Raw genomic sequence first — 14,328 nt, 5'->3', positions numbered from 1 at the left:
TAACCGCCGTTTAACATCATGGTCATATAGCCGCCTTGTAATCAAATCAGAATGAATTCTCAATAAACAGTGGGTTTCATATAACTTCCCCCTCAAGCTCTACGCAAAGAAATCAGGATGAATACTCAATAAAGAGGTCATCTGAAAGCCACCTAAACAAGACAAGTGCAGGAGGATATGAAGTGTATGGGAGAATGGATTAAAGAAGGCCGCAGTTGTTTTTGTGGCTATACACTGCAGGAGCACCTGTTGTCACTTTGCCTGCCAGGGACCCCGTGCTTGTGGGGCTCACAGAGGTATCACCGTCACTTCTTGGCTCAAGGAAGAGAGGGGATATCCTTAGCATCTCATCTTTAAGTGTGGCATCCGGCCTCATGGTGCCCTTGCCTGAGTTCCTGTCCCTGGGAATGTGAGTGATCTAATACGAGTGGTCTCATCTTTCACAATACCACACTAAGACCCATCTTTAAATCAGGTCCATCCCATTGGCTTGTTTCCTGGGCTAGAAATAAATCTATTACATCAGAGAATCCTTCCTTTTCTTTGGGTTATTCTCTTCAAGGAGCCCCAGTGGCTTCCCCTGTTTGAATTTGGATTGAGCTCTATTTTTATACAGAACCTGATTAAAGGGTAAAGGTAAAGGGACCCCTGACCGTTAGGTCCAGTCATGGACGACTCTGGGGTTGCTGTGCTCATCTCGCTTTATTGGCCGAGGGAGCCGGCGTACAGCTTCCGGGTCATGTGGCCAGCATGACTAAGCCGTTGGGTGCTGCTGAGATGACCCAGATCACACCAATATGCCTCTCACCTTAACTCCATCTCTCAGCCAGGGCACCTCCATCCGAACTCCCATCCTACCATTCAACATCCAACATAAGCTCATTGCAATGCAAGCCCCAGTTCTCTGCTCTGTATTCTTCTTTATTCCCATTCCATATTTGAGTGTGCATCAGATCTTCACAGAGGACACTCCCCTCCCCCATACAAAGCATAGCCAACATGGTCTCTCTGGAGGCTATTGGATTCCAACTCCCATCATCCCTGACCATTGGTCCTGCTTCCTGGGGCTGATGGGAGTTGCAGTCTGGGCACTGCCACATACAACCAATAACACTTTGCACTGTAGATGCCTGCCACCCCCCAGTGCTGATTTCTCCAATGTGTCTCTTGGGTCATATTACCTCCAATCCACGGGTACCTCCCAGTGCCATTCCTGTCGCATCCTGGCTGCCTTTTTTGCACACCCAAGGCTCCAGCCATGAGGGAGACAGTAGCATATGCAGACTGTTTTTCTCACTAATTGCTTCTCTAATAATGCTAATAGAAGCAAATAACACTTGGCAGACACCGTGTTTGGTAGCAGAAGACTGCTCTGTCATCTCAGGCAGAGAAAGTGAGGCACACAGAGACTGCCAAAGGGGTTTTGTTCCAGCTCAGTGTCTTCGGAGGAAAGAGGTGGAGTTCAGGCTCTGGACATCTTGAGCACATAGCCGCTCCACTTGCTAACCCAAATAATTAAGGGTGCATTCACATTGCAGCTTACTCCACATCCAGTGTGCTCCCATGGCTAGTTTTTGAAGCTACATTCGCAGAACATGAGCCATGATCCATATCGAACCTGTTTTGCTGTTTGATTTCTCAAACTGGCTTCAATACAACTACAAAACTGGATGAAGACTAAATGGTAAGGTGAATAGGCCCTAATAACCATCATGCATGTTCAAACGAGTAAAGGTAACGGTAAAGGTGACTATGGGGTTGCAGCACTCATCTTGCTTTCAGGCCAAGGGAGCCAGCATTTGTCCACAGACAACTTTCCAGGTCATGTGGCTTCTGGTGCATGGAGGACCATGAAGAGTGCCAGAGTACATGGAAACACCATTTACCTTCCCACCACAGTGGTACTTATTTATCTACTTGCACTGGGGTGCTTTTGAACTGCTAGATTGGCAGGAGCTGGGACAATGCAATGGGAGCTCACCCTGTCGTGCAGATTCAAACCGCCAACCTAATCTGTGAGCCCAAGAGGCTCAGTGGTTTAGACCACAGCGCCACCCACTCCCCTGTACAAATGAGTGCACAAGTGTAGATGAATAGGGGTTGGGGGCAGTTCAGGTGCAGAAGGAACAAAAACCTTCATGCCCATCAGATGAAGACATCCCTGCTTCCTCTCTGATGCAATTGCAGCTGGAAACGCAATATGGAAGAAATGACTGACTGGAACCCCATACAGTGCAACATTTTAATGCAGCTCTCACTCATATGACTAAGACGCAAAGCATGTGTGAAGGATATATGAGTGTGAAAACAATGGAGACAAAATGTTAGTGACACACGTGCTCTAAGATCTCAGAATCAAGCCTGAGAGAGAACGTGAATTCTCAGGGTAGCAACAGGAGGTCAGAAAAGCCGGAAGCTGCTCTTTGGGCTAAAGGAAACCAGCTGCGGCTGCTCTTAGTTCCAGGCAGGAGGCTGGGCAACGGAAGGAGTTCTCTTGAAGGAACAGCCCACCAGCTAACAGAGATCTGTTTCATTAAGCCACAGCCAAGGTGAGGTCAGAGTAGAGCAGCTGGAACTGTTCCAGAGGCCAGGGACATCCTCATATGGAAATGGCTGGGGCTTCCTTGAGACTGCCAAAGGGAAGAGTTCTTTTGGCCATTTTTAATGCTCTTTCCACCAGCTCTTTGTTGGGAAATAGGGAAGTCCAAGGGGCAAAAGCTTCTACCTGGGTTATCCATGGTCCCTAGCAGGAGAGTGACCACTGCTTTGCCTCCCCAATGGAACAACCATGTCTGGTGAACATATATGAACCTATGAAGCAGCCTTATACAGAGACACACGCCATTCTTTCATCTCACTCAGTACTGGCTGGCAGCAACTCTCCAGGATTTCAGGCACGAGTCTCTCCCAACCCTACCTGAAAGTGACAGGAAATGAATGTGGGACCTTCTGCTTGCAAGGCAGTTGCTCTGCCACTGAGCTATGACGTTAAAGCAAGCTGCCGATGGGTTGAGCTAAAGACAGAGGCGAATTGCTTCAGTGGTGCGGCTGGAAGGAGTCAGCAATGGACTGAGTGGATTTGCTGAAGATGGGAACGTGGTCATTTTGGCAGGGTATTGCGGGACCCAGGGCCGGTTCTAAAACAAATGGCACTCAAGGCGTGGGCTGTCTTTCTTTATTTTAGCTACTGACATCATTTGCATATCTCTAAATTCACAATATCCTCCGGGCGGTTAACAATAAAAGATTAAACACATGAATATCAAACAGAATGAAACCACATTACAAGGCTAAGCAAATAAAACCTGCGGCAGCAAAGCATACACTAAATCAGCAGAGCTAAAGAATTACGTCTTCCACACAACGGTTAAAAGTGCAGGAGCCCTGTCCTCTTTTTCACCTGGCCAGCAGGCACCTTACTCTAGCGGCTTCCTGTCATTTGCCTCTTTCAAGCAACTATTAAGGGTGCAAGAACCCTCTGCAGAGTTTCACTCAGCCAGCTTGCACCAAATTGACTTAACTTTGTACCCTAGACATGGCATACGTCATAGGCAGTCATTAGAGAAGCTGCTGCCGTGGGGGCGTAGAAGAGGGGTCGCAGCTCAGTGGCAGAAGGTCCCAGATTGAATCCCTGGCATCTCCAGGTTGGGCTGGGACAGGTTCCCTTCCTGAAACCCTGGAGAGCCACTGTCAGTCAGTGTTGAAAATACAGTGCTACCTCAGGTTAAGAACTTAATTCGTTCTGGAGGTCTGTTCTTAACCTAAAACTGCTCTTAACTTGAAGCACCACTTTAACTAATGGGGCCTCCTGCTGTTGCCGCGCCACCGGAGCACGATTTCTGGGTTAGCGGAGTCTGTAACCTGAAGTGTATGTAACCTGAAGCATATGTAACCCGAGGTACCACTGTACTGAGCTAGATGGAGCCAGCTTCATAGGTTCATCTATATTCAGCTGACATTGTTGATGAGCAGGGATGCAGCACTTAGGCAGACCCACCTCATACCCTCCAACATGCCGCAGAGGAAAATTGGGACGCACATCTTTCGTGGCCGCGATATTGCAGGAGCCAGAGTGGTACATACTGGGATACAGTCAGAAGCCAAGATGGCTTCTATAATTCCAGGATGTCCTGCTTAAATCAGGACCGTTAAGGGGCATGCCACCTACATCCTGGCCTCCAACCCCTGTGTTGTGAAATGCAGGCAGAAATCAACATGCCCACTAATTCTCCCACTGCTGCATTTCCAGACCAATAAAAGCTTTGTCTTGTATGTATATGGATGGACAGAGTTATGAAGCACATATGTGGCCCAAGAGAGGGGGGGGGAGGAGCTGCCAGCCACTGAAGTCACACTGCGCTCTACCTTCTCCTGATGATGCGACACTGCATGTGTGATGCAATGCCAGGCCCCTCAATCTTCAGTGCTAGTTGGTGCCTCTGACCCCCAGTATCTTCAAGTAGGGCTGGGAGAGACTCCTGCCTGAGATTCTGCAGAGCTGGATTGCCAGTAAGCGTAGACAACACTCAGCAAGATCAGGGCCAAATTTAGGTTTGGTGAGGCCCTAAGCTACTGAAGGTAATGGGGCCCTTTATATGTGATATTTTAGGGAGCAGGCTAGCAGGTGAGGCCCATTACTTACATCATAGGAGCCTACACAACACAAAACACTGTTGCTGTATGTAGGTTTCAGTTTATTTGTTTTTTATCTTATATTTTGGAAGTTTCCATCCAGATTTTTTTTCCTTTAAATTTTTTTGGGGCCCCCAAGCGAGTGGGGCCCTAAGCTATAGCTTGTTTAGCTTATACGTAAATCCGGCACTGGGCAAGGTGGACCAATGGTTTGACTTCATATAAGGCAGCTTCCTCTGTTCCTATGGAAACCCTGTCGAGTGGCAGAAGCAATACATAATGGGGAGGAGCCTACCGTGGACAAGCGTTATCTGTTTGGGAAGGGATATAATGACATCGTAACTGTTTGTGCCCCTTCAGGCTGGCCCTGAAAACGGATAGCTGGGAGTGAGTGCCAGAGAGACAGACACGCTGGTGTTTCCTTCTCTGTTTCTTGTGAGAAAGTTAGTTGGACCTTCTCTGTGGCCTTTCTCTCTCAAAGTTTCCTTTTGTGCTTGCTGGACACAGAGCTCCTTGTGTGAGCGAGACTTGCATGGAAGACAGCTGTCTTGGCATTGTGGAGTGGAAAGCAGAACCCTTGGAAATGGCCAAGAGACCCACACGCCCACACCCTGAAAACAGCAGGAGGGGATGGTATTCCCATCCCAAACCTAAAAGTGCAAGAGGCCAGCCAAGGCTTTTTAAGAGCAGTTCTGTCCAGGTTAGAGGGAAGCCCCTGGAGCAGCCTTTCCCATTCCTCCTGGCAGCAATTGATCCCTTTGCAGAAATGCCTCAATTACTTTCTCTCCCAAGAGTTGGAGAAAGGGCAAGAAGGGGCTTAAGAAGTCATCTAGCACCACGTCAGCAGCTGCTATACAGCCATCACTTTTTGTCTGTGTTCTTCATCTTTGTCTCCCTCTTCTTTAATGGATGTCCTTGCTCCTGGGTTCTTCCTCATCACACAGATTCAGGGAATGATCAAGGATAAGGAGAGAAAACAGAGGGTGGGGGAAAAGAGAGATAGATCAGAAGAAGGCTGTTGAAGGGGAGGCTGAGACTTGGGGAAAACATATCCATTCTGAAGGAAATCAGCCCTGAGTGCTCACTAGAAGGACAGATCCTGAAGCTGAGGCTCCAATACTTTGGCCACCTCATGAGAAGAAAAGACTCCCTGGAAAAGACCCTGATGTTGGGAAAGATGGAGGGCGCAAGGAGAAGGGGATGACACAGGACGAGATGGTTGGATGGTGTTCTCGAAGCTACCAGCATGAGTTTGACCAAACTGTGGGAGGCAGGGGAAGACAGGAGTGCCTGGCGTGCTCTGGTCCATGTGGGGTCATGAAGAGTTGGACACGGCTAAACGACTAAACAACAAAACAACAACAAAAACTGAATTCAAGACTGTAAGAATGAGGAACTGAGAGAAACCAAAACTGACAAATGGAGCCATTCCTAGTGGACAGCAAAAGAATAGGAAACAGATTCAGGCAGCAGATTTCAGAGGAGATGGTGCTTTCTTCCCTTCAACCCTCTTTTGCTGTGTCATTTTTTAAAAGCGAGGATTCAACGTTGATCTGTTGCTTCACACATGAAAATGCCTTGGAGAGCATCTGCCTAGAAAGGGGAGGCAGCTGCTGTACAAACATGCCCTAAAATGGAAGGGGAGCCATCAATATCTCCACAAAGTGATGGGTCTGATTCAAGGCCATCGGGTAAGCCTGGACTTCCTGCATCTCTTTGTTTCTCGGGAAAGCGCCTGCTGCTTCCTATGTTTCCCCTTCTTCCCCATCTCTTCCAGCACAGGCAGCAGCACAAAAACAGGATCTGAGTTTCTTGAGAAGCCTCCTGCTGCTAATCCACAGCCTCAAGGTCGCCAGTGTCTGTGATATCACACAGCCACCTTCATGGCAGGAGGCCAGCCAGACGGGTGAGGATGCTGACGCACTCGGTGAGAATTTTTGGGCAGGAAGAAGTGGTCCATGTATCAAGAACGTCCGGAGACTACTTTGCTCAGCAACACAATGCCTATGTCCTATCCTCAGTATGGGAAGAACCAAGCCTGGGGAGCTCTGGTTTCTAATACATCTTCCTTTTCCTTCCAGAACCAAACCCAGCAATTATGGAGCAGAACAGGAATGGGGGAAACCAAAATATTTCCTACTAATGAAATTTGATTTAACTGCCTAGTCGGCACTGAGATTTTATTTTCTAACTGCTAGGGGTGGGGTTCTTGGGGGAGAGGGTTGCAAATCAAAGTGTGTCTTGAACCCTGGAGATATAGAATAGTGCTTCCAAACTGCACCTGAACAAACAGAACATTCTCAACAAATACTGCTTTGAACAGCAACAGATTTGATATTTTGCAAACTCTCTGTGTTTGAGAAAACCATTTGTTTTCCTAGCACTGTTATTATGTTATGTTTATCTGATAAAGCTCAATAAAAATGTTTCTTAAAGTGTTTCTAAATTCAGTAGTAGATTGAACTTCTGAAGTTTTTTAAAGCTGGACATCAATGAGAATTTCAGCAATTGCAGCTTTTCCTATCAGTAAAGTTCCTATCAGTAAAGTACTTTAACTGCTGAACAGTTAAAGGTACACAAGTATCCTGTCCTGTTTTGAATTTGGCAAGCCCTAGTGGGAAGATTGCATTTGTGAGAAGTGATCGCAACACGGTTCTCTTGATAGGGAGACCAGCTCCAAACTGATGCTTTAAAAACTGAGACCTGGGCCACTGAAAATGGAGACTGCATGAGGACTGCTGCCAGGATTACAGGTCGTTGGAGTTTCTGTTCTTCCAGCATTGGCACAGCTGTTGTCAGCAGCGAGCTTGTGCTAACAAGGCTAATTTATCTTTTCCTTTAAAGTCAATATACAATGCACATATCTCAGGTTTGCACTCTCCCCACCCCCAGTGCACATGCAGCTGAAACTTGCCACATTCAGGAGAAGCTTTGAGTGCTTTTAATAATCATAAAGGCAGGTGAGTTGCAATAGATGCTGTTTCTTCCACCACTGGGAGAAAATGCATGTCTTGCATCCCTCCTTTTCATGCAGGGTGACTGCTTGAAAGAAAAAGGAAAAAAAGACAGGGTCCCTATGCCTTTAATAGTTGGGATTTCAGCAGCAATAGCTTGTCATGAAACTATTGAAGGTGCAGTTGTCCTATTCTCTTTTGCTCCTGGGTCACCCTGCTGCTATGCGGCTATTAAAGTCCTACTCTTCCGTCCATAGGGTTGCCCTGCCTTGAGGTTCTGTGGCTGATTGTCAGCTTTAAAACCCATGTTGCAAACAAACAATTTGCCCATGTGTGCAGTGCCTTTGTTGCTCCCTTTGCACAAGTGGTAGTAACTTAAGTGGTAGGAACTTAAACCACACTTGGAAAGTGGTTTTGGGTCTTCGCTTGTTCTGAAGCTAATAAACAGGGCCGTCCCACCCATGAGGCAAGGTGAGATGGCCTCCTCAGGTGGCAGGATCCACAGGGGCAGCAGATCCTACCTTCAAGGAATGTCTCACTGCTGCCACCATGGCAGCGATAGTTTCCCAGTTGAGCTGAAATGGGAAACTGTGGTTAGTTAGAGAGTTCCTGGTTTAATTTTGGTTCATGCTGCTTTTCATTAACAAAACCATTCATTCATTTAAAATAACACACTTTGAGCCCCCCCCCCCTTTACAAGCAAGTGGTGTATAATTTTTTTGGGGGAAAAGAAAATAAATCTTAAGGAGGAAATCTGTGTGGGTTCAAACTGCAGCGTGAAGCTTTTCTGTGGTTGAAAAAGTGGGTGGGGAATCTTCAGGAGAGAACAGCTTCAGATGTGAGCTTGACAGGAAGAAGCAGCGGACCACTCACTTCAGCTCCTGTGAAGAAGCATTTGGAAGGCAGAAGCTTCATTGCCACATTGGCAGGTATGCAGGGGTGGAATAGGGCTAAAGTGCTTGGTTAAAGCACTGAACTAGGAAGGGGGCGAGACTCAGGTTCAACTCTCCACTCGGCCACAAAGCTCAGTGGGACTATCATCCAGATGAATCTGCCACACAGGGATGTTGTGAAGATAAAGTGGGTGGCGGATAGAAACACGTTCACTGCACTGAGCTCCTTAATAATAATAATTTATTATTTATACCCCGCCCATCTGGCTGAGTTTCCCCAGCCACTCTGGGCGGCTCCCAAACAGTGTTAAAAACAGTACAGCATTAAATATTAAAAACTTCCCTGAACAGGGCTGCCCTCAGATGTCTTTTAAAGATAGGATAGCTGCTTATTTCTTTCACATCTGAAGGGAGGGCATTCCACAGAGCGGGCGCCACTACCGAGAAGGCCCTCTGTCTGGTTCCCTGTAGCCTCACTTCTCGCAATGAGGGAACCGCCAGAAGGCCCTCGGCGCTGGACCTCAGCGTCCGGGCAGAACGATGGGGGTGGAGACGCTCCTTCAGGCATACTGGGCCGAGGCCGTTTAGGGCTTTAAAGGTCAACACCAGCACTTTGAATTGCGCTTGGAAACGTACTGGGAGCCAATGCAGATCTCTCAGGACCGGTGTTATGTGGTTCCGGCGGCCACTCCCAGTCACCAGTCTAGCTGCCGCATTCTGGATTAATTGCAGTTTCCGGGTCACCTTCAAAGGTAGCCCCATGTAGAGCGCATTGCAGTAGTCCAAGTGGGAGATAACTACAGGGAAGGGAAGGAGGGAAGGCAGGATAGACATGCAATCAGTAAAGCATGAGGATGGCTTTGTGAGCCCCACCCTCTCTGCTACTGCACCTCAGTGACGTCACCTAGTGCTGCCTGCTCTGTGTTGATTCATCTGCAATAAACCTCTCCTCCACTAGCGTAGAAGACGAGGGCTCCCTTCAGAGATTCATAGAGTTGGAAGGGTCCCTGATCATCCAGCCCAACCCTCTGCAATGCAGGAATATGCAGCTGTCCCATATGGTCGAACCTGCAACCTTGGCATTATCAGCACCACACTCTAGCACTTGGGTAGACAGGCTAGAAACTGTTGCAGTAGTTGTCTGACAATGTTTTTATCAGCTGTTTGTAATATACCTCGGCAGCCACAGGGTGCGACTGGCAGGCCACGCACAGGGGCACAGGAAGATGCCTTCTAGCAAGTCAGACCATTGCTCCAACTAGCTCAGTGCTTTCAACACTGGCTGGCAGCAACGTATTCTGTGTGATGCACATGTTAAGAGCCCAGCACTGTTAGGCAGCCTCTGAGATTGCCAAATTAAGAGTGACGCTGCCTAGAACATTGCAAATTATTATGGCGTGCTAGAAGGAAGTCTGGTGCTGGGACAAGCTGCTGGCTTTCTTCCCTACAGCGCCTCCTGCAGGGAGCGTCTGGGACTGAGGAACCTTCAAACTTCAACCCCGTAAGGCCCTTTGTTGCCTAATCGCTGCTGTTATTTCCCCCCTGTGGATTTTCTCATTCTTTTCCTTTGGGGAAGAGGCCCCGCTCCCCAGACGAGCCCATTTGCACAGCCAAGAGGAGGAGAAAGAATGGTGACACATGCGTCAGGTGTGTGAGAGATAACAAGGCCTGCCTGAGGTCATTGGTATATTTAATTAGCAATGAAGCCTCGTTTAAATATTAACCTGGGGGATCTCGGGGGAGGGGGGGGGGCACGATGCAGATGAATGCAACAAGAAGTTTAACCCTGTGCATAGTAGAAGGGAAACAGGAAAAAATCCCAGAGAAGCCACCTTTATAGAGCAGCACGCGAGTCCTGGAACGGTGATTGCCAAAAAGGAGGGCAGATCTATATCTGAAATATGCATTTGAAGCATATTTAAAGCACAAGACTTCCCCCAAAGAATCCTGGGAACTGTAGTTTGTTGAGGGTCCTGCAAATGGCAGCTTTGAGGGAGAATCTACAGTTCCCAAGGGAAGTCATGTGCTTTCAGTGTGCATGGACTGCACTTTAAATGTATAGTATGATCTGCTCAGAGTCGTTCCAAAGCCATCAACTGCAGACCAGTGTGCTAGATCATCCTTCGGCTTTGAATAAGGTTATTGCCTACAAAAGCTGGTGTCACACACGCAACACTCTGTTAATCTGTAATACGCCCAAAACTATTGTTTTCTGTGGGCAGAGTGTCAGCATGAGTTCACGCATGTGGTGACCAGCATTTGATGTCTGCAACATCAAGTGATGAACTGCAAGCGTGAATTCGTCACCACGTAGTAGACATTGGATGGGACTTCCATATCTCAAAAATAAGGCAATATTTTTCAATGACTTCAGCTTAGATGCCCAATTGTGCGTCATCAGGTGTTCAGTCACCAACAGGTGAGACGGTGAGTGATAGAGTTGGGTGAACCTGCTTTTCAAGCATTCAAAACATACTGGCAGCTACATAGGTTTTGAACTGGGAGCTAGTGCGCTGAATTGGAAGCAGGAGAAAGTGGGAAACTTAGCAGTACAGACACGTTTTTTTGTCACTCACATAGTGCGATCCCTGCTGGGCACATTACATGGCACACATTAGCCCTCATTTGCCGGCACCGACAGGGTCGAAAGAAATGAACTGCCCCACAGTCATCTGACAACGAAGCTGGATGATGATGATGATGATGATAAAAATTATTATTATTTATACCCCGCCCATGTGCCTGGGTTTCCCCAGCCATTCTGGGCAGCTCCCAACAGGATATTAATACTGCTAATAAAATAGCAACAAAACATCAAACATTAAAAACTTCCCTAAACAGGTGTCTTCTAAAAGTCAGATACAGTTGTAACTTGGAAGTCAAATGGAATCCGTTCTGGAAGTCCGTTCGCCTTCCAAAATGTTTGGAAACCAAAGCGTGGCTTCTGATTGGCTGTAGGAAGCTCCTGCAGCCAATCGGAAGCCACGGAAGCCCCGCCAGACGTTCAGGTTCCAAAGAAAGTTTGCAAACCTGAACACTCACTTCTGGGTTTGCAGCGTTTGGGAGCCAAAAGGTCTGAATATCAAGGCGTTCGGGATCCAAGATACAACTGTAGTTGTTTATTTCCTTGAAATCTGGTGGAAGGGTGTTCCACAGGGCAGGCGCCACTACCGAGAAGGCCCTCTGCTTGGTTCCCTACAACTTCACTTTTTGCAGTGAGGGAACTGCCAGAAGGCCCTTGGAGATAGACCTCAGTGTCTGGGCTGAATGATGGGGGTGGAGACGCTCCTTCAGGTATACTGGGCCAAGGCCGTTTAGAGCTTTAAAGGTAAGTACCAACACTTTGAATTGTGCTCAGAAACATGGATGGGCTGTACCAAAAGAGGCCACCTTTCCACGCCTTTCTTCTGGCACACCCACCCAGCCAATAACGCCTCTTCCTTTCTAACCCAACCCATGACTGTAGGTGGGAGGCAGCAGGAAAACTATAGCTTGGCAGGCCATATGAAGGAAAAACTGCAAGGACTTCTCCGCCAAAGACTGCCTTGTGATGGAGCCACTGCTAGGTGGTTAAACACCCCCTCCCCAGGCTGTGTCTGGTGGACAGATGCACTTTCTCCCTTGCCTGAGTCACTCCTCCCTTACCTCCCTGACTCACACCTGGACAGCAGGGAGCAGGACCGCCTCCTGCAGACACCTCTTCACCTTAGGCCCTGGAATTGTCTCCCCAGCTTCCTCTTGCAGTGACCAAACTTGTCCCTCCTCCCCTATCCACCCACCCACCTGGAAATTCCTAGACTAGAGGGACCATTTTAAGAGTAAGCCATCAAGGGGTATTGCTTGGTAGTGCTTTAAAAGGACACTGTGTTCGTCTTATTTCAGTATTTCTCTCATTTTAAAAACCCGGTTCCTTTTTCCAAACGTAACATTCTGGGACAGCCCTATTTGGAGGCATGATTCTGCATGGACAGCAGATGTTCTGCTGCTGAGATGTAGCCCTTCCCTCAGAGCTTCTGCATGAGCTGAGTGTGCTGGAATCGCCTACTCCCCGCCCCCCCAACAAAAAGTCAAGTGCTGAAACAAAATTGCATTTTTAGCACGAATTTTAAAATCCATTGCTGCCCAAATGGGATGCTTAGATACATTGCCGCTCCACCCACCCACACAACTGTGTTACTCCCGCAATTGTGGGCAGAACATACTGAAATATAGACACTTTCTCAAAGCATGGAAAGTCACTGGGATTATTTCCATGTGGAATAATATAATGACCAGGAGCTGCAAAATACCCATCGTCTGGAAGCACTCCTTGGCTTCCAGCAGCAATCTCATCATCACTCATCATTGAGAATCCCTTCCAGCCAATGGTTTGAGAATCTAAGTATCCTTCAACATTTCTGGACCTGGGACCCACCTTTAACCCAAACATGCCTTTAATTTAAAAAATCCATATGGTGGTAGTGCTGCTGTTGTGATCAGTGCTTTTTTCCCGAGAAAAATAGGTGCTGATACTCACCATGAAGTTGCTACAGTAAGTGCCACACTTTTTAACAATAAAAGAAAGAGTTGTCGGTACTGTGTACCCTTTAGGTAAAGGGACCCCTGACCATTAGGTCCAGTCGCAGATGACGCTGGGGTTGCTCATCTCACTTTATTGGCCGAGGGAGCCGGCGTACAGCTTCCGGGTCATGTGGCCAGCATGACTAAGCTGCTTCTGGCAAACCAGAGCAGCGCATGGAAACGCTGTTTACCTTCCCACCGGAGCGGTATCTACTTATCTACTTGCACTTTGACGTGCTTTCGAACTGCTAGGTTGGCAGGAGAAGGGACCGAGCAATGGGAGCTCACCCCGTCGCGGGGATTCGAACTGCCGACCTTCTGATCGGCAAGTCCTAGGCTCTGTGGTTTAACCCACAGCGCCACCTGCGTCCCTGTGTACCCTTTAGTGCCCCCTGAAAAACAGCACTGGTTGTGATCAACCTTGGACCAGTCTTTAAACCAGCAGATGTTCCTGACCCACCAGCTGAGACCAGTGGCTTAGTTAAGGTTTGGTTTGGACCCCTATTAGCAAAACTCCAGAGTGGCTTAAAAAGCAGAAAGTATATTATTTTCTCTGAGTCAGCTGTGAATTCTCCTAACCTGGGGTGGGCAACCTCAGGCCTGGGGGCTTAAAAGAGCCACCCAAGTCTCCCTTTCTTGCCTTTGGGATTCTCACTACGTCATGCACCTTTCCCAGCCAGACCTCCTTTGCCCTTGCAGTGCCTGTCAAAGGCCATGCTACACGCCATCCTTGCCTGTCTTTGCCTGGCTGGAATGTGCCCTTGAGTTCCAACGGTGGCTCTTGCTTGTCCAGAGAGAGGGCAGAGAGGGTTGCAGAAGTACCGGTAAATGTGATTTTTTTGCTTCGCCCACTTCGCCCACTTTTGCACTGGCCCACTTCGCCCACTTTTGCACTGGCACCACCCACCATGGGCATGTGCTGCCCCCCCCCCATAGCCCAGAAGGAAACATGGCCTTTCTTTGGGCTGGGAAAAAAGTTCCCCACTCCCAAACAAAATGGTGAAGGCCTTATTTGCTGTCAATCAGTTGAAACTTGAGACCTGATGGTCCAGATCACTTTCCACCAAGCAGAGAATGGGGGTGTCACCACGCTCCGAATCCTGGCCCAATTCCAGGATCGTTTTGACTATTTACTTTAATGCACGTGGGACGGAGCTTGCTGCTGATGTGTGTATAATTTTAGCAGAGCAGGCCCAAAGCCAGGCTCTTCTCTTCCCTGGAGGGAAGTGTGGAGAGCGACGCAAGTGTATTTTTAGTGAAGTGGGATCGGGCCCAGGCTTGCCTGGTGT

Source organism: Podarcis muralis, chromosome 10 (genome assembly GCF_964188315.1).
Source record: "Podarcis muralis chromosome 10, rPodMur119.hap1.1, whole genome shotgun sequence".
Classification (NCBI taxonomy): Eukaryota; Metazoa; Chordata; class Lepidosauria; order Squamata; family Lacertidae; genus Podarcis; species Podarcis muralis.
The sequence above is the reverse complement of the archived record's forward strand: the minus strand, read 5'-3'. Positions refer to the sequence as shown.